Genomic DNA, 19941 nt, shown 5'->3' with positions numbered 1-19941 from the left:
CCTACCTGACTCTGAAAGAGCAATCACACAGAAGCCCTGTTTGCTGAAATAACATTTTTATGTTACTATACCTGCTGAAATGAACTGGTACCTAAATACATTTTAAACAACTAAACTTTCTGAAAGTTGCATTGAGAGTGCCTGAGTGGCTCAGTCAATTAAATGTCTGCCTTGGGCTCAGGTCATGATCTCAGGGTTCTGGGATCAAGTCCCGTTGGGATCTCTGCACAGCGGGCAGTTGGCTTCTTCCTCTCACTCTTCCTTTGCCCTCTCCTCCCCACTCAAATAAGTAAATAAAATCTTAAAAAAAAAAAAAAATAAGAAAAGAAAGTAGCATTGAATGATTATGAGTAAAAAACATTTAAAAGTTTTGATTATTAAATGAAGAGGATGTGATATGGCTTTATTTTGATTGACTGAGGATTTGAATATTCCAGACTCTTATCTTTCCTTAATGATACAGAATTCAGATGCTTCAGAAGCCAGACGCTTAATGAAATGAGCCACCCAGGAGCCCTAGTTAAACTTTTTTGATCAATTTTTCAACTAACTTATTTCAAATGTAATCTTTTAATTTTAGGGGAAAAATAGCCAACTGAAATTCCTAACTTCCATTAACCTCCTTAGAGCTTCAATCATTGCATCAAGATAAGTGGCAGAGTAGTTTGATCTTGGGTAGATAAGTAAATATTCTATTTTATTTAATAGTTTGGTTAGTCAGCCACTATAAAAGCAAATAGATAACTAACCTCAAACAGATAAGTGCCTCTGGGTACCATAAATAAATACACAGACCCCCCCCACCCACCCACTCTATTTTTTCAACAAATGCTTCAAGCCCCAAAATGATAGCCAAGTTCTCTTCAAACACAACCAGTTTCGCTGTTAAGGGTGCCATAAAACAAGCACTTTCATACATTGTTAGTGGGAGTATAAATTAATCCATTTCTAGAAAGCTTTTTGGCATTATGTGCCAACAACTCCTTTTTTAGGGAACAATCATAAATAAAATAGAACAATGTGAACAAAGATTTGTACACACATTTATTCATTTCAGCATTAATAACAGAAAAAATTTACGATATTCTAAAAAACCAAAAATAGGGTAATGGTTAAATAAATTGCAGAAGAATGTTATGGAGCTACTATAAAATGTTTTCATAGACCTTTTAAGGATGTAGAAAAATACTCATGATATGTTAAATGAAAGCAAAATAAATAAACAAAAGGAATACAAAGTATGATCTTGACTGTATTAAAAAAAAATACATGCCATTATGCAAAGAAAAAAGATGGGAAAGAAATATACCAATATGTCATTACGTGTTTCTCTGGAAAGTGGGGTTATATGTAATTTTTACTTTCTTTTTCATATTGATCTACCCTATAAACTTTCTACTATATATTGGTTTTATTAATGTAAAATTTTCATATTATTAAATTTTAATTATCTTTCTGAAGTATTTTAAAAATACAAAACTTATTCCTTCTGTTTTTTAAATGAATTTTTTTAAATCACAACCCATCAAAACTACACTTTATTTTTAGAGGAAGTGAGCTTATTTTACACATCTTATTTTTCATATATAAAGATTGTTTAAAAGAGGATTAACAAAACTAAAATGTCTTTATGATTTTCTTGGTTAATTTTAAATCTTAACTTGACAAAAATTAAAGCATAAATACAACTTTTAGAGCTCTGCATAGCCCTTATGAGGCCAGCTGTCACAACACTCAACGCCTTCCCTGCATATTACTTAAAAATACATCTCCTCATTTCCTATAAATTAAGATGCTATTAAAATAATGCTTCTAAAACAATCTATATGCTACTCCAAAAAGAGAAATTTCCTAAGACCTATCTCCCGAAAAGTAAGTAGTGTGCCACAGAATAAAGTTCAGGAACCTGGGAAAAAGGAGATAGGAATTCTAATCCCAGAACTAACAAAGATGTTACTACCTTTAGCCATTAGTTTTCTTACCTGAAACATAAGGGAGTTTGTTATAGGTGACATCTCAAGTCCTAAAATTTCAGTTTTATTGGTCAACAAAAGAAAAAAAGTTCATTTATGTCTCAATACAACTTGGATTGTTTCTTCAAAGAGCTGATCAATTTTAATTAGCTTTCATTATGGACAAGATTATTCTAAGAAACATTGCTGAATGTATTAACTCTTCCCCAAAGACATTATATATAAAGGTCTGCTATTTTTATTTTAATTATTACCTGTAGATTCTCATGTCACATTTCATTTAAACATTACATATTCAAATAATATAATCTTTTTTTTGTTTAAGATTTATTTATGTATTTGACAGAGAGAGAGATCACAAGTAGGCAGAGAGGCAAGCAGAGAGAGAGGGGGAAGCAGGATCCCCACTGAGCAGAGAGCCCGATGAGGGGCTGGATCCTAGGACCCTGAGATCATGACCTGAGCCGAAGGCAGAGGCTTAACCCACTGAGCCACACGGGCGCCCAAAATAATATAATCTTTAAATGGAACCTGACCATTTATTTCCCAGGAGAATTTGAAGAATATAGTAACATTTGATTGACTGAACTATATTTAGTAAAAATTCTTAGCAAAACTCCTTCCCAGGAACACCTACACAGTGTTTCTTTATTTCCAGTGAACTACAAATCTCTGAAACTCAAAGAAAACCTCTAGTCTGAAGTAAAGGACAACAGTGCTACCCAATTATTAATGCTGCCAGGAACACATTTTTAAACTGTGCAACTGACTATCACTACCACTTCATTAAAGAAAGGGCATTTTGGGGCACCTGGGTGGCTCAGTGGGTTAAGCCTCTGGCTTCAGCTCAGGTCATGATCTCAGGGTCCTGGGATAGAGCGTATCGGGCTCTCTGCTCAGCGGGGGGGGGGGGGGGGGGGCTGCTTCCTCCTCCCCCTCTACCTGCCTCTCTGCCTATTTGTGATCTGTCAAATAAATAAATAAAATCTGGAAAAAAAAAAAAAGAAAGAAAGAAAGGGCATTTTAACATAAAATTGTATGAAGGAGAGGCTTCTGGGTGGCTCAGTTGATTAACTGTCTGACTCTGGATTTCAGCTCAGGTCATGATCTCAGGGTCATGAGACTGAGCTCCATGTCCTGTGGGCTCCACATGCAGCAGGGAATCTGCTTGTCCCTCTCCCTCTGCTCCTCTCCCCACTCACTCTCTCAAATAAATAAATATTTTTTTAAATGTATGAAGGACATCACAAAATAAAGAAGAGCTCTTCCCCAAGTATTATTGGAATCTTACAAAATACAGTCTCTATAGAATATATTTTTCTTATTTTTATATCACTTCAGATCTGGTCTATGGTACTTAGAAACAATCTTTTAGGAATTATTCACTATTAACTCAACAGATATTTATTGAGCAGCTATTCAACTGCTCAAGACACTAGAAATTCAGGGCGCCTGGGTGGCTCAGTCAGTCATTAAGTGTCTGCCTTGGGCTCAGGTCATGATCTCAGGGTCCTGGGATTGAGCCCCACATCAAGCTCCCTGCTTAGCGGGAAGCCTGCTTCCCCCTCTCCCACTCCCCCTGCTTGTGCTCCCTCTCTCACTATGTCTCTCTCTTTCAAATAAATAAAATCTTAAAAAAAAAGACATAGGGGCGCCTGGGTGGCTCAGTGGTTTGGGCTGCTGCCTTCGGCTCGGGTCATGATCTCAGGGTCCTGGGATCGAGCTCCGCAGGAAGTCTGCTTCCCTCTCTCTCTCTCTCTCTCTCTGCCTGCCTCTCTGCCTACTTGTGATCTCTGTCTGTCAAATAAATAAATAAAATCTTAAAAAAAAAAAAAAGACATAGAGATTCAGCTACAATAAAGAACATGAACTGCCTTTACATTCCAGTGAGGGTATATGGATGAATAATCCAACAGTAAAACATCAAGTGATCATAAGTGCTATGCACAGAATTAAAAACAGATCAGTGTAGAGAATGGGTTTTTAGATAGTCTGGGAAGGCTTCCAACAGAAGAAAATGGAATGACAAGGAAAAGACAGGTGGAGGAAGGTCATTACTGATAGCAAGAAAATGATGGCTAGAAAAACAATGTGAAAAAGGCAAGCAAGAGAAGAAATACGGTAGTTGAAGCAAGAAGCAGATCATGGTATCTTCTATGAGCCTACGAAGTTTTTATTTTGTTATAATAAGCATGACAGGAAGTCACTGTTTTAAAACCTGTTTTAATGTTTTAAACAGACAAATAACATGATCTAATTGTTTCCAAAGATCACCCTTGGTATTTGTATAGAGAATGCACTACAGGAGCATGAAAGGAGAAAAACCAAATTAGAAGCCTATTACAGTAATAGAGCTGACAAATAATAGTGGCAGACAGACAGAAGAAGATGGACATTTTAAAGACAGAATGACAGAACTTGCAGGTGCACTAGATATGAAAGACTAAGAAAAAGGAAGGAATCAAGAGCAATTCCTAGATTTTGGAATATATTGAGTAAATTTGGACTAAACTGAGTAAATGGTGCTGTTTATTAAAACAAAGAAGGCACAAGAGAAGCTCAGAAGACTGGAGCTCTGGGAGAGGTCAGAATTGGAGATAGAGACTTGCCAAACAGATTTTTCCTTCTAATTTTTCTTCCTTCGTGGCGCCTATTGTTTCCTATTGATAGACTACACATAAATGTCCAGAATTGAATATGCAGTTTTATTTGAACAACACCCAAGAGAGGAACCATTCTTGGAATCAACTGCTAGCAGCTATAGGTACTTATATAAGTAGAATAATAAGTAAAAGTTACTGAGTTCATAGTATGTCCCAGACACCACGCTATGTATCTTTCAAGTACTATCCCACTTTATCTCTCAAATGTGAGGAGATGTTTTATTATTGCCATTTTATAGATGAAGAAATTGAGGCTCAGAGTTAAATAACTTGCTCAGTCACACACTATAGAAGAGAAATCCAAATTCTAGTAGTTTGACTCTAGAACCGGGGATAATTACCACAGTACATACCTAGTGTCTCTAGAATAAACCCTAAAGTCTGCTGTAAGTCTGAGGCTTTTATAAATATCCAAATTTCAGACCACCACACTATGATGTCACCCATAAGATGCAGTGATCCAGTGATATCTTCCGGATTAGCTAAAACAACTTCTGAAATATTATTCAGAAATTGCTTCCTTTGTTCCTATATATGCTTAAATAGATTAAATCTATTTAATGAATGAATGAAAATGCCATTTTAATCTTTAATTTAACCAAGACTCCTAATTAACACCAAGAATCATTTCTTAGATCTCTTAATTTTTCAAAATCTCAAACATAATTTCATTTCTGCCAAAATCACAAGAATGAATATCCAGTAGTGCAACTGCTGGGTTGTAAGTCAGCTCTATTTCCAAGTTTAAAGATACAAATGTAGTGATCCAAAGAGGCACGTGCACCCCAATGTTTATAGCATCAATCCACAATAGCCAAGCTATGGAAAGAGCATAGATGTCCATCAACAGATGAATGGATAAAAAAAGATACACACACATACATACAACAATGGAATATTCTGCAGCCATCAAAAAAAGAAATCTTGCCTTTTGCAATGACGAGGATGGAACTAGAGGGTATTATGTTAAGCGAAGTAAGTCAATCAGAGAAAGACAATTATCATAGGATCTCACTAATACAAGGAATTTGAGAGACAAAACAGAGGATAATACAGAAAGGGGGGTGGGGGATCAAACAAGACAAAACCAGAGAGAGAGACAAACCATAAAACACTCTTACTCTCAGAAAACAAACTGAGGGTTGCTGGAGGGGAGGTGGTGGGAGGGATGAGGTGGCTGGGTGATGGACACTGGAGAGGGTATGTGCTATGGGGAGTGCTGTGAATGGTGTAAGACTGATGAATCACAGACCTGTACCCCTGAAATAAGTAACACATTATATGCTAATTTAAAAAAAAAAAAGAAAAGAAATGAAGTTTCTCTCAAAAATAAAATCACAAGAGTGATTTTTTACAAAAAAAACATGTTTTAATCACTCTTCTAGAATTTAGGGGCACACAATGAATAGCAAGTGGCTGAGTTTACTATCAAGCTAAGTAAATTCCCCATCCTAGACATTCAGCTATGTGAATCTAAGTTAGGTCTTACTGAGGCCTTGCTTATCAAGATCTTTCAAGACTCCACGAGTTGAAATCACAAATGTTCACAAAAGGTTCCAAAACAATTTCACTTATATAGCCCCTAGGTATACCATTTTACTAACTCCTACTCCCTACCATTTTCTTTGTAACAGTAAAAATAAATATGGTCTCAAATTGAATATGCAGTTTTATCTGAAAACTGTCCTAAGAAATAACCATTTCTACTTGGCTGTATTATAAATATTGAACGGTTTTCTAACGTTTTCTTTTATTCAACGTTATTGTTTTCTTTACTGAAAAGTAGGAATGTGTGTGGGGAACAGAAGCAGATTTCTCACTCTTTCTGTTTTCAACAAAAACATAACAGCCTCAGACAGCCTGTATGTGAAAAGAGTTATTAAACCCAAATGTAATCTTTAGACATTGTAAGAAGGCAGCTCCTTTTGCATACCAAATAGACTTTTTCGGCAGTGTCAGATAGCAAACTTAAGACTTCACAGAAATTTCTGAATCTTAAATCATTTCCTCAAAAACCAAAAACACTCAGTATTTCATGGAAAAATAATATATACATTTAAATTAAATTCTGAACTTTGAAACCAAAACTAGACATATTTTCCAATGGGGAAGGGGGGACTATAAAAAGTAATCACCTCTCAAGGGGCAATAACAGAATTAAAAGCTTGGAAATATAATTCAGTCATGTTTTCCAAAATTATTTTACCATAATTGTAGCAGATTAAGAAGGCCTCAGTTTCCTGGAGACAAGAGTTTATGTCCCCTCCCCTTGAATCTGGGCTAGCCTATGACTCCTCTGACCAATGGGTATAGAAGTGATGCAGTAACAGACTCCAGGCTATCCTTAAGAGGACTGCCAGCTTCTGTCTTGGTCTTTTGGACCCCTGAACTGCCAGGTAAGAAGCCCAACTAAGAGGCTGAAGAAACCACATGCAGAGGTTCACAAACTACATGGAGAGGAAGAGAAGCAGGGTTGAGCCAAGCTTTCCAGCCATCCTCAACAAGGCATCAGACAAGTAAGGGCATTCCAAACACTCCAGACCAGACCTGTTGTCAGCTAACTACCTCCAAGAGATCCTAGTCAATACCACACACATCAGAAGACTCAATCAGCCAAACCATGTCTGAATTCCTGACCCATGAACTCTAACAAAATGATTGTTATTTTAAGCCACTAAATTTTGGGATAGAAAACCAAACTCACTGTGAAAAGCATATTTTGTATTGCAACCTAGTATGCTATACTTATACCTAATTGAACAATGTTTCACAAAGCAATACTAATGCTTACCATATTCAATGCACTGATATTTTCTATTCTATTTTCCTTTTATAAAATACTAATTGTGCTACAACCAAACTGACACATGATGTAGTTTGAAAAGCATTTTAATCTATACCACTCACTTCACAGGTGCATACACAAAGATAGACAAAAACGTTAATAGCACCCAGCTCAGAACAAGAAGTTTCTCACAAACTCTCATTCACAGCTCAGAAAGGAGTGAAAAGTTGAAAAGATGAGGTATCTGAGGTTAGAAGTTACACAGAGATCAGAAATAGCTAAACGGAATTGGGCCTTTTTCTTTTTTATCACCTCCTTTTATCCCCCCCTTCTTGTTCACAGATCTCTATTACCCTCCCCCCACTTCCTTTTTCCTATGATTATCAAGCATTATGAAATTGGGGTTTTTAAATATCATTTGAATTTAATGAAATGTTGTGGTCCTATTCTTAAAAGACTAACAGAACATTTCATTTCTTTTAAAAGGTTGCCTTTATTATTATTTATATAGGTCCAAGGCTAATCATGGCTGCAGTTCATTTTTAATGAAAAAGTGGTCTCATTACTACCATCTCAGATGTGGTAGAACATTTTCATAGGATTTCAAAATTACTAGTAGTATTAAAAGATTAACAGCTTTTTAGAGAATTGCTAGTACTTTTTTCATGTACAATGTAGGACTACTTTTTGAAGCAAAGGGTGTGCTTAATTTTTTTAATCATACAAGTCACCAATGATTTCTGTTGCTGTTGGTTTTATACTATCTGAATATTATAACTAATTATGAAAAATCTTTAATAAGACAGATTGAGGTTTGAATCCTATCTCTGCCACTCACTAACTGTATAGTCTTGGGCATATTAAACTTTCTAACCAATAACAGTTATCTCATATTATAATAATTGATAATGCTAAAGATAAAATTGAAATTATTAATAACAGGAAAAAATGCAAAGTCTCCAAAGTATATTAAAACTTATTAGAAATTGCTCTCTTAACTGAACATTTTAACTCTTAGACATAAGCAAAATTGGTTTGCTCAAGGCTTTTTAATTAGAAATCTGCTCAAAATTCAAGTTCAAGGAGTTAACCCATTTGCAAAGCATACCATTAAGTATATCCCACAAGGGAATACAGTATTTATTCTTGGAGGAGGGGGGGAAAGGGCTACATATGTGTCAATAAGAGAAATTGAAAGACTAAAATCTAAACAAGGTTACTAAACACAGTGCCACAGAATTTATTTAAATAGTGTGCTTATATAGCACACACAGAATTCACTTTGCAAGTTCTCAATCTACAGCTTTGTAAGTGTAATGTAAACAGCAAGAAATGTGAGTCCTAGGTCCTGAGTGTGAATTGAGAGCTCACTACTTAGGAAATCTTAACTTCTCTGTGTTGATTTCCTCGGTAAAGACCATTACCTTCATGTGAGGATCAGTAAGAGAAGGTAAGGGAAAGCATCTCATAAAATCTTTAAATATGTTGTTCTTATCTCAAAACAAACAAAAAACTTCAAAGAAAACAGATACTTCGTTTCTTGTTCCAGAGGGTAAATACAATGGAAAGTTCTATCACTTGAGATCAAATCTCAACTCAAATACTTCATACCTTTAAGTAACTAGCTGTGTTACCTTACTGATATCAGTTAACCTCTCTGGGCTTCAATTCTCTCAACTGTACAATGTAAATATTAGGCTGATTTTAAGTACCTCATCAGGCACTAACAATCTAAAGATTCTAAAACATGTTCAAAGAGTTTCTAAAAATCACATGAAATTGTAAATTAAAATTTCAGAGGCACATCTTGGCTGAGATACGTTATTGTTTTCACATCCCAACTCCATAATTTGCAGGAAACCCCAGGTACTCCTGGGAGTTACCACACTACCAGGGAATGTGGACTCAGTCATCACCTCCCACCCCTGTTCCTACCCCCACTTCCATCAGCATTTTCCATCAGTCTCTGGAAACACTTCTAAAAAGGAAGAGCTTCTTAAAGGGAAAGGCTAGAGAGCCTGCTAATGAGTAAAGACCTGTTCTAAGAGTGTAAAGATGCAACATCTTGGTCAACAGATCATTTAAAGAGCTCTGAATTGGACTCGGTATCTACAGGGTATTAGCAAATCTTCTCAGGAATGTAGTTTACTCAAGCTTCAATAAGTCAAAGGTCTCCGGTGTCTATGTGTTTCCATTAGTAGAAAATGTACTCCTCTTCCCTTATTTGTGCTGAATCGGGGGGAGGAATGGTAGAGAAAGTAGAGAAAGAGGAATGCTAAAGAAGGGATTCCTGCCTCATGAAGTAGGCTGGGCCAAGAAAACTTGTATTTCTCCCAATTCTAAGAACCTGTGAGTGTATATCTAGAAGTTTATATATTTTTCTACAGAGCATCCCTACAATATTCATACATAGGGAAAAACCCAAGGAAGTCAAACCTACCATGGAGAGAAGAACCTATACTCCCCAAACACTGCCTCCCCCCCACCCCGAAAGACAAATGTTTTCCTTTCTTTTTTACTAAAATATTATTTCAATACTAAACATTGAGTACTACTTACTGAATTCAAGTATAACTACCCAGTTTTATACATCTGGATAAGAAAGTGCTAAGTAAAATACACAAGACAAAATAGAATTCTGTCAGTCTACTTTCACGTGCATGAACATGCCATCCCATGCTAAAATGGAATATAGTCAGTTCATCCTGAGTGTGTGAGAACAGAGACAGAACTGAGGGTGTAAGTCTTAACACTTCTACAGCTTAACAGCTTTCACCTTCAACAAAATTAAAAACTAAAAGTGATAACTAAGGTCTCATCTCTCTTTAGGAAAAAAACTTCTGAAAAGCTTCTGAAAAAAACTTCTATTTTAGGAGGAACCAAAGACTTCTCTCAGTCATGCCTATAATACAAGAAAATGTTCAAATCTCTAATGTGGTTAACTTCAAAGACAACATATTTTAACTGTTTGTTTTTGAAGGAAATAATTTTCCTGTATTTCAATTTGTTTACTCAAAAACTTACATGGTTTTTTGGACTTCAGCTCTAGGACTCCAGGAATAAAACAGTTTATATTGCTGTATCAAGCTTAATGGAATTTGAGAAAACCTAAGATGTCTGAATTTCATTCTTTTGCTATATTTTGTTTTTAAATGACCCCCTCCTAGATGAGTCAACAGAGACAGATCTTTTTAAAAGACCAATTTTGTGGTATTATCCATTGTTACACAGTACATTATGTTACATGGTACGCTACAAAATTAAGAACAGTATTCCTAACAATAGAGTCAGCAATTAGAGTTCTGATTACACTGCAAATAGTATCACTAATTAAGGACTTGTTAACCCAAAGGAAAAAGATTAATCATTCTGATAGGCGGTTGATATCTTTGTAAATTTACTCTTCAGAAAAGAGTATTCCTCTGCCAAATAAGCAATTCTGTATTTAAAAAAGAAAGAAAATACTGACTACAGGGCCTTAATAAAATGTTACTATTTATGCAGAAGTATATATAAATTTTTTACTTTTGAAGGAATTTTCCCCATGAACAAATGCAAGAAATTATTATTGTAGTCAAAGTTCACTACAGTCACCAGAAAGAATAGAAATGCATCTAAGAGTGCACCTCTTGCCTCTACCGTCCTGCACTATAGGATTTCTTTTGAACAAAGCTCACTACATATAACAAGAAAAATAAAAGGTCCAAAAACCATCAAGTGTTCTCAGTAAGGACTCTATCAACTCTTAGAAATAGGTAAGAATTTACCACTAATCCATGAATCCATTTTGCAATAGTGAGTACTACAAACATAATCATAAAATATCTTTAAAGAGTTACTTAAGAATTCATTTATTCAACAAAAGTTTAGAGCCTGTTATATTGCAATTAATTAATTATGAGGCACTAAGAGTTACTCAACTAGCTTCCTGACTTCAAGCAGCAGTAAGCGAGATAAAACATGTACATTATGCACAGCAATAAAGCAAAGTATAAACTACAAACAGCCAGAGGAGGCGTTTCCAAGCTGGATGATTAGGAGAGTTTTAAAAAGAAGATACACACTTTGGCTAGACCCTGAGGAATGAGATTATCAATAGGTGGGTGATTCCTTTGTTTTCACAGATATTTTCTATTCATGCTATAGAAATGGGTTTTTCTATGCTATGGATTTTTCTCATGCTGAAGGAATGACAGCACTGGTGGAGTTATTGTCTAGAGTGTCTCCCTGAACTCCATCTACTACCCCATACATACAAACACTACAGGCTCACACACACCCCCATACCTACACAGGCACACGTGACACACAGGATGAAGAGGAAGAATATATCCAAGGCTGGCCAAAATCTCCACCCCCGATAAAGTAACTGGCTCAATAGTGGGTATGTAACCTAGACAGTTCCAATCAAAGTATTTTCAAAACTGATACATGGATGTGGAAAATCCCTTCCACTGGGCTCAGAAGATTTTGGCTTGGGGCCGAGAAATGCCATCTTTCTTATTACATTAAGATGGCTTATGAGAGAAATCCAATTTACCCCAGGACAATGGAGGCAAAAGATGCATTCCTAGAATGAGTTCTATTTGGCTGGAGTTTCCAGTTATGTTAACTGAGTCTCTTAAAGATCTAGAAATTGTTCTACTAGGGATGCACTGATAAAGTCTAGCCCCGGCCTCTAGAAGACAAATAGCCAAGTAATCACTTCGATATCATTTCTCATCATTCCTAATTTTGTGAGTGATCAATGATCATCAGCTACCTTCATATCTATAATCCTGCATTTGCAAGTAACAACAAAATAGCAGGATTTACTAGTAATTAAATGTGGCTAAACAGCCAGAGCCCAATCAACCAAACTGATGTGCCTTGAGAAGGTAAGAATTTCTTACACAAAAATTGTTGTACAGATTTTCTTACTCTATTCTAGAAAAGATACTGAAATCAGCATGCATGCAATGAAATCCAAAATACAAATGGAAATTTGCATGTTCAGATGTTCTTTTTTTTTTTTTTAATTTATTTTGAGAGAGAGAGGAGAGCACGCATGAGCAGAGAAGAGGAGCAGTAGGAGAGGAAATAGCAGACTCTGCACCGAGCAGGGAGCCCTGATGCAGGACTAGATCCCTGGAACCAAGTTCCTGGGATCATGAACTGAGCTGAAGGCAAACTTAACTGACTCAGCCACCCACATGCCCCTGTCCAATGTTCTTATGCTGAAAGCTAATTAACACTACTCTCTAGATGAACACAAATCATCCAAGGCCACAAGTACAAACAAGTACAAGCAAAAACATTTGAAATAAAACACCTAAGAGCAACAACTTTAAATCAGCTTTGGAAAATATTCAAAAACTTTCTTTTTCAAGCAGTATGTGAAACTTCAGTCTGTGAGGCTACTTCAATGAAATAAGTGTTTCAAATTTGAAGTCCAGAAGTTGAAGAAAAATCTTTCATCAGTCAGTATTAGAGAAGAAAAGCTTAATAAGTCAATGACATAATCAGCACCAGTATTATGAAAGACTATGTTTTTATATATTATATATAACATATCTTATATATTATTTTAGTATTATAAAAGAGATCTTTGAAATAAACATCTATTTAAAATCATAAATGTGTAGAATGGGAACCTCAGGAAAAATACAGTAACTGACTGATGAGAACTTAATGTTTCTGAACTTTTAAAAGCAATTAAAAATTTTATTTTATTTTTTTTTTTTAAAGATTTTATTTATTTATTTGACAGAGAGAAATCACAAGTAGATGGAGAGGCAGGCAGAGAGAGAGAGAGAGGGAAGCAGGCTCCCTGCTGAGCAGAGAGCCCGATGTGGGCCTCGATCCCAGGACCCTGAGATCATGACCCGAGCCGAAGGCAGCGGCTTAACCCACTGAGCCACCCAGGCGCCCAGCAATTAAAAATTTTAATAAAAGTTCCCCAATCCTTAATGTTTCTGAACTTTTAAAAGCAATTAAAAATTTTAATAAAAGTTCCCCAATCCTTTTGCTGATTTATTTGGGCAAGATATATTTTAGGGCCAGAATTTTATGAGACTCCAAATTTGACAGCTTTTAGGAAGATAATACTGTTTTGTAAACCACCCAGAGCTTCATGCAGCATGCCATTAACAAACAGATTAACATTTCTACAACAAAACATACACATTTGTGTAAGACAGATAAACACTATAAAGACCCTCATATCAAGTTTTGCTGGCAAATTAATTCATCTCAAACTTTTTTTAAAACTTCCAGTTTTCAGAGCTTTTGGAATTTCAAATATATAGATGAAAAGATTATAATCTATAATAAAATCATACTACTGCTTATTTTATAAAGTTCCAGATCTACTAGTATCCCAGAGTTGCATTCTGTAATGGTAATACCTAGCCACTTAGCATTCACCCAGGATACGTATTTAGTGCATATAGTTTCTCACCCAAGATTTAGTGCACATCATTTCTCCAGCTTAAAATCCTGAGTCCCATTATGCACACACATGCAGTATAGGAAAGTTGGAAAACACCAAAAAAATAAAAATAAAGAAAACAAAATAATCACAATCCTTCCACGTAGAGATAACTGCTATTAAATGTTTGGTGTTGTCTAAATGTTCAGATTCTTTCTATACACATTAATAATTGGGATCAAAATCTCTACAATTTTAGTATGGATTTTTGTTTTTACCTTACTGTGTATATGGAATACCCTTTCAACCTGAGAATACTGATCTTAAAAGTCTGGAAAAATTCTCAGTCATCATCTCTTCAAATATATCCTCTTTACCATTTACACTTGTTTCTCTTTTTGGGATACCCAGTTAGATGTTAAGTTGTTGCCTATCAATTTATATTCGTATCTCTTTATTCCTCTTTATTTCTCTTTGCTACATCTGGGTGAATTATTCAGTACTATCTTCCAACTCACTAATTTTCCCTTAAAATAAGTTTGATCAACCTAGTTTTTTGTTTTAATTTCAGTAACTCCATTTACTCTTTTACATAGCTATTTATTTCATATTTACTTTTTGTTCATAATAAGTTTTTAATAGCTACTACTTTACCTTTTTAAGATCTATGAAATTGCTGGGTAATTCCATTAGATCTTGAGTGAATTTACCTCCTGATTGTTGTGCTTATTTTCTAAATAATGTTCTTTCCCTCAATATGTTTGCAGGCTCAAACTTTCCCTTCCTTTTTTCTGGTGGTTTGAGATAGGTCACCCTTCTTCCAGACCACATGACCTCCAAGCTTGGTGCTCTTGAAGCACATGATAGTGTGTGGAAATTACAGTTCCCAACTCTGAGCCATCTGGCAGCTCAGCCATTTCTGTGCCACCTCGTCAGGTCCACAGCTTCTTAGAGCAATATCCAGGAGCAGAGGTGCTCAGTCTTCTTTTCATCTAGCCCCGCCAAGCCCCTAGTTTCATCCACTGTATGACTCCAGTTCCCTTACACAGTTATTTCCACCAGCTCCTGAATCCAGAGTCTAATTGCATGTTTCATTTCTGTGTTAGTCCCTGGAGATGTTTATCTTGTTCTCTAATATACCTGTATCTTTGCTTTCTTTTTTAATTTATTTTATTTATTTATTTACTTTTATTAAGTTTTTTTTTAATTTTTTATTTTTTATAAGCATATATATTTTTTTTAATTTATAATTGCTGCATTTGGAGCAGAGTAGGGGGGGTGGACAGTAGAATAAACAGTACCATAGTAATAATAGCTAACATTTATTGAAGACTTATGAGCCACCAATTTTTTATTTATTTTCTCATGAAATCAACAATGATTTGAAGTAGGTACTATTAATATACTCATTTCATGGATGAGAAAACAGAGGCAGAGGCCAGTAAGGAAATATTCCAAGATCACCAGCTAGAAAGGACCAAGAGTCAAACCAGATGTCGGATTCTGGAGACCATGCTCCTAATCACTGCTCTACTGATTTCCATCCTGATTAAAATGCTTTATAATTCTGATTCTCTCTCTCTTATTCACTTAACTGAACATTTTGCACACAGGCAGGATTTTCACAGATGGAAGGGAAGTGGAGACATATTCCAGGTAGGAGTAGCATATCAGCCTCATGTTTTATTTAGTGTTGGCCAGTCTAGACCTATACCTAAAATGAGAAACAGTTTTCAATGCCTATCTTTTTTCCTAGAGCCCTTTCCACTTTCCCTGAGCTCTAAGAATTTCACACTTACCTCTAGTCACCCAGGACCATCCATACAGGCTTTCCCATGGCTCTCTCTCCACCTCCCTCACTCTGTCCTAGCATATAATGCCCAGGAAAGCAACTTATTTTGACATCCATGAAAAGTACCTCAGGAGACCTTGTTTTCTACTTTCCTTGATAGTCCAAAGCCTTAATCTTAAAGGATTACATTTGTGAATGTAAGGAACAGCATGTAGTATCACCCAAAAAAGAGCCTCCAACTTCAATTTTAGGCTACATTATTAAAAATACAAGGTCTTAAAAAAGTGAAGGTTTTCAGTCCCACTCTATGCTGTACTAATAATTCATTCAACAAACGTTAAGTCAACACCTCCTAAGGACTGAGCACTGTGCAATACACTAGGGACACAGGATCATCCTTGTTCCTTTCCAGTCTGCATATATTCTCATTTAATCCTCACAACAGACCACTCCTGGAACAGTGTGCTCAGTGTGTAAAAATCATCTTCCAGAGAATTTTCTGAAAGAGAAAAAAAAATGTGTTTTAGAAGAAACGGGTACTAAAACTGTTACTTGGTCACCTAAGATACAGACTTTTCTGCCTATATTTACTATGCAATTTTAAAACACAGTGTCCATAGTGAGGTAGAACACACATGGAAAGAATAAAAGGAATCCAGGGAAGTGAAATGGTTAGGAAGCAATAATTTGAGAAAAGCTCAATATTTGCAGATTGGAAAATTACAGTTTGTTTTCTTTTTAATATCACTAAAGTCATGACCTGGAATGATCTTTAATTGCTAATGTCAGAGAGTTATGAACTAGGCTCTTAGGATTCAACCCTTCCTAACATCAACTTCAGAACTTACAAGTATTTGTAGAGCTATGTCTGAAAAACATTAGGAAGAACTTGACATTGGAGGGAGAGAGACTAGTTGGGAAGCCAAAAAGTCTAAGCAAAATAAAGTCTATGCTTGGGTTGTGGCAGCAGGAATGGAAAAGGAAAGGTTTTGTGAAACATTACTGAAGAAGACAAGACCAAGTTTGACGACTATATGCGGATGGAAAATGAAGCAAACACCTAGGTTCCAAACTTTGGAGAAAGAGAATTTACTGAGCCATGGAAGAAGGTGCAGATTTAGGACCACAGATGGATTTAGTTTGATATATTTGACTTTGAAGGGTCAGCAGAACACTCAGAGGAGATAGTGAGCAGACAGTTAAAATTAGGTTCTGCAAAAGTAAGGATCTAGCAATAGATCACACATATGATCCAGTACATGTCCACTGTACAAAGCCTGGATGCCCTCTACTTTCTCCTCCAGTCAGATCAAACCACCTGTAGTTCCCCTACAGAGACAGTTTTCTCCCATCTCTACCTCCTAACAAACTTCCCTACAGAGCCAAATACCCTACTTCATTCCTGGTTAATTCCTTGTCATCTTTCAGAATGCTCAGGTATCATTTTCCCAAACCTTACTCATTTCCCACCAGGAGGACAGTACCTACATCTTACCTCTCTATGTTTTAGCACCTAATTTTTAGCAACATGCCTAAAATAGCAGCCATTTAAAGACAGACTGAAAAAAAAAGGCTTGGCATGTGTTCAATAAGCTTTCAAAGGAAGAGGATCCTCTTAGAGGTGACCGCTAAAGAAATGAACTAGGATGAGATTTTCGAAGGAAAGAAAAGAAGTGGTCCTAAATACAGGTATTCGTCATGGAACATACTCATTTAGGAGTCAGTTCCTGAAAATGCTTCTCAACTTCTCTCAGCCTCAAATACTTCATCTGTAACACAATTGTTACCTACCTCACAGGTGGCTGGTAAGATTAAAGGAGATAGCATATATAAGGCACCTAGAATAAAAATGTCTGGCACTCAATTAATGTTCCCTTCTGTTCCCCATCCCAACCTGAAAACATGTTAGAGCCTGCTTGTTTCTTTGCAACTTTAGTAACTACTACAACATGAAAAGCAATCTGATATAGAAAAATTAATGGATATTTAAAAAAGGGAGGCTAGACTTGTCAGATGCTCTCCCTTAGAGCAGTTTTGTCCTATCTCAACACTATTGTCAATTTTGGCTAGATAATTCTTAATTGTTCTAGGGAGCTTCCAGTACACTGTAGAAAGTTAAGCAGCATCCTTTCAACTCTGCTTACTAGGTGTCAGTAGCACACCCTACCAAAATGCCTCCAAACGTTGCTAAATGTCTCCTGGGAAGCAAAATTTCACCTGGTTGAAAACTACTACCCTAGAGCTAACTGAAATTCTCAAAGTCCTAAGTCCTTTACCTGACATCTACAAACATGTCTCATACATTTATTTTTTTCCCCACTGATTGATTCTATACATTAAATTTTGTTTAGGCTTTATAAGCCATTCCCCTTAAAAATCAACCAAAACTGGTAGCTAGCCCTTTAACTGTCAAGCCAGTCATCACAGATAATGCACACAGTCCAACCACTCAAGGCATTATCACACTGCAATCCTTAAAGCCAAATATAATAAAAGCAGGAAGAGCTAATCCCGAAAGGTCTTCACACACAACCCTCACAACCCTGAGGTCAAGAGTCACTTGCTCTAATGACTGAGCCAGCCAGGCACCTCAGAACTTTCGTAAGTTTTAAGTAAACACTAATGACACATACATATGATGTATTCTGTATATTTAAGATTAAATATGATATGCCTATATGTTACAACAACAGAAAAAGTTATGTACGTTAACAAAAAAAAAATAAGCAAAAGTAGAGAAACAAAAATTGACTTAACATTTCACAAGAGTTTTTGGATAACTGTTTAAGGTTAGTTAAGTATAGCATGGTAATTAAGAGCATAGACCTGGAATCAGATTACCTGGATCAAAATCCCAACACCATCACTTACTGGATGGGTGACGCTTCATCAACATCTCTGTCGGTGTTTCCTCCTTGGTAAAATGAAGATAATTATGGTACCTGCCTTCTAAGGTTGTTGTGGGATTGAATGAGTTAAAAAAGGTAAACTGCTGAAACGGTGCATGATACATATATAAGTATTAAACATTATTATCATTGTTTTTAAGGATACATAAGCAGAGAGAAGTGTTTCTTGGGTGGCTATATAAAAGTAGAAACAGTAGTCAAAGAATGGACTTTCACCCAGACACTCTGGATTCATATTTCCTTAACTAATTATTTCATTAGGCTTCAATTTCCTCATTTGTAAAATAGGGAAGTGCTCTGAAAATTTATTAGCATAAGGGAAAACCTAAGAGCCGTATGTTTAGTGGGATAGTGGGGGAAAAGTTATATCTGTCTTCCAAATTGGTAGAGGAAACTTTGTGAAGGATGTTAATTTTAAAGAAATAACTCTAATAATGTACAAAGAGGGAAAGCACATGCCTTGAACCCAGGTAGGTCTGATTCAAAAAGCCTTTGCTTTATTTACTCTATGGTTTGAAACCTTAAAGTAAAAATAAAACATCCTGAGTTGTCATAAGAAAAAAATGTTTATTTTTTTTTAATAAGGTAAGCATACTAATTAAGGGTAGTAGGAAAACATTAAAGGCACTGGCAGGAATTTGATCACCATCCATTCAAAAGAGCATGAAAACACGACCAGAGCCCTAACTGACCTTTTTTTTCATTTATGAAAGCTTCATTCTTTCCGGGGGTGAAGACGGATGATGTTGGAAAAAATGAAACTTGTATTATCAAGAAACATACCAATACTTTAAAAATCAATTTATGTCTACTTTTAGGTAGAAAAATCAATGTCTTCCAACAAACATTTCAAAATCATCCAGGACTGTGCATGTTGTACATTACACTTATTAGGAGAGAATACTTTAACAAACAATTTTTGTAAGTTGCAGCATCACACGTGAGGCAAGTCGGTGTTTGGGGCAGAACTGTTTCAACTGCTGCCAAAAAGTGCAAAGAACAAAAGAAAAATCAACATTTCTTATCTGTTCAGCCAAATTCCGCCCCCCAAAGCCTCGGAGGCGGGGTATCTGGGTCCCTGCAGAGGGTCTTCAAAGGTGTCAACTTTCAGAATATGTACAAAAGGAAGGTCAAGGCGCCCTTTACGAAAAATCCCCAAGAATTTGGTCTTCGCCCCACGACAGAGCAGTCGCAGGGCCTCCTGCTCGTCAACCCCCCCACCCCGCCCCCGCCCCCGCCCCCGCCCCAGGGAATAGAAGGTGGCAGCAGTGGACTCTGCTCTGGTCGGGTCTGGTCCTCCAGGGTCACACCAACCCAGCCAGGAGAAAGCTCCCACGTGGCGCCCCGAGCCTGCCCATGGGCGGCTAGGTTCTCCCCAAGCCGGCGTTCTGATTGGCCAAGAGCAGCCGG

At 36.4% G+C, this 19941-nt stretch overlaps 1 protein-coding gene across 1 annotated transcript in view; it reads right to left on the bottom strand.

Moving 5' to 3' along the window:
• The window catches only part of ADK (adenosine kinase), a 531050-nt gene that overhangs the window by 510724 nt on the left and 385 nt on the right, over positions 1-19941 (bottom strand). The gene's annotated exons all lie outside the window — the stretch shown is intronic.

The sequence above is a fragment of the Mustela putorius genome, unplaced genomic scaffold (genome assembly GCF_011764305.1).
Source record: "Mustela putorius furo isolate JIRA1106 unplaced genomic scaffold, ASM1176430v1.1 tig00000698_pilon_pilon_pilon, whole genome shotgun sequence".
NCBI classification, from domain to species: Eukaryota; Metazoa; Chordata; class Mammalia; order Carnivora; family Mustelidae; genus Mustela; species Mustela putorius.
Note: the sequence above shows the minus strand (reverse complement) of the source record. Positions and strands in the feature narration are given on the sequence as shown.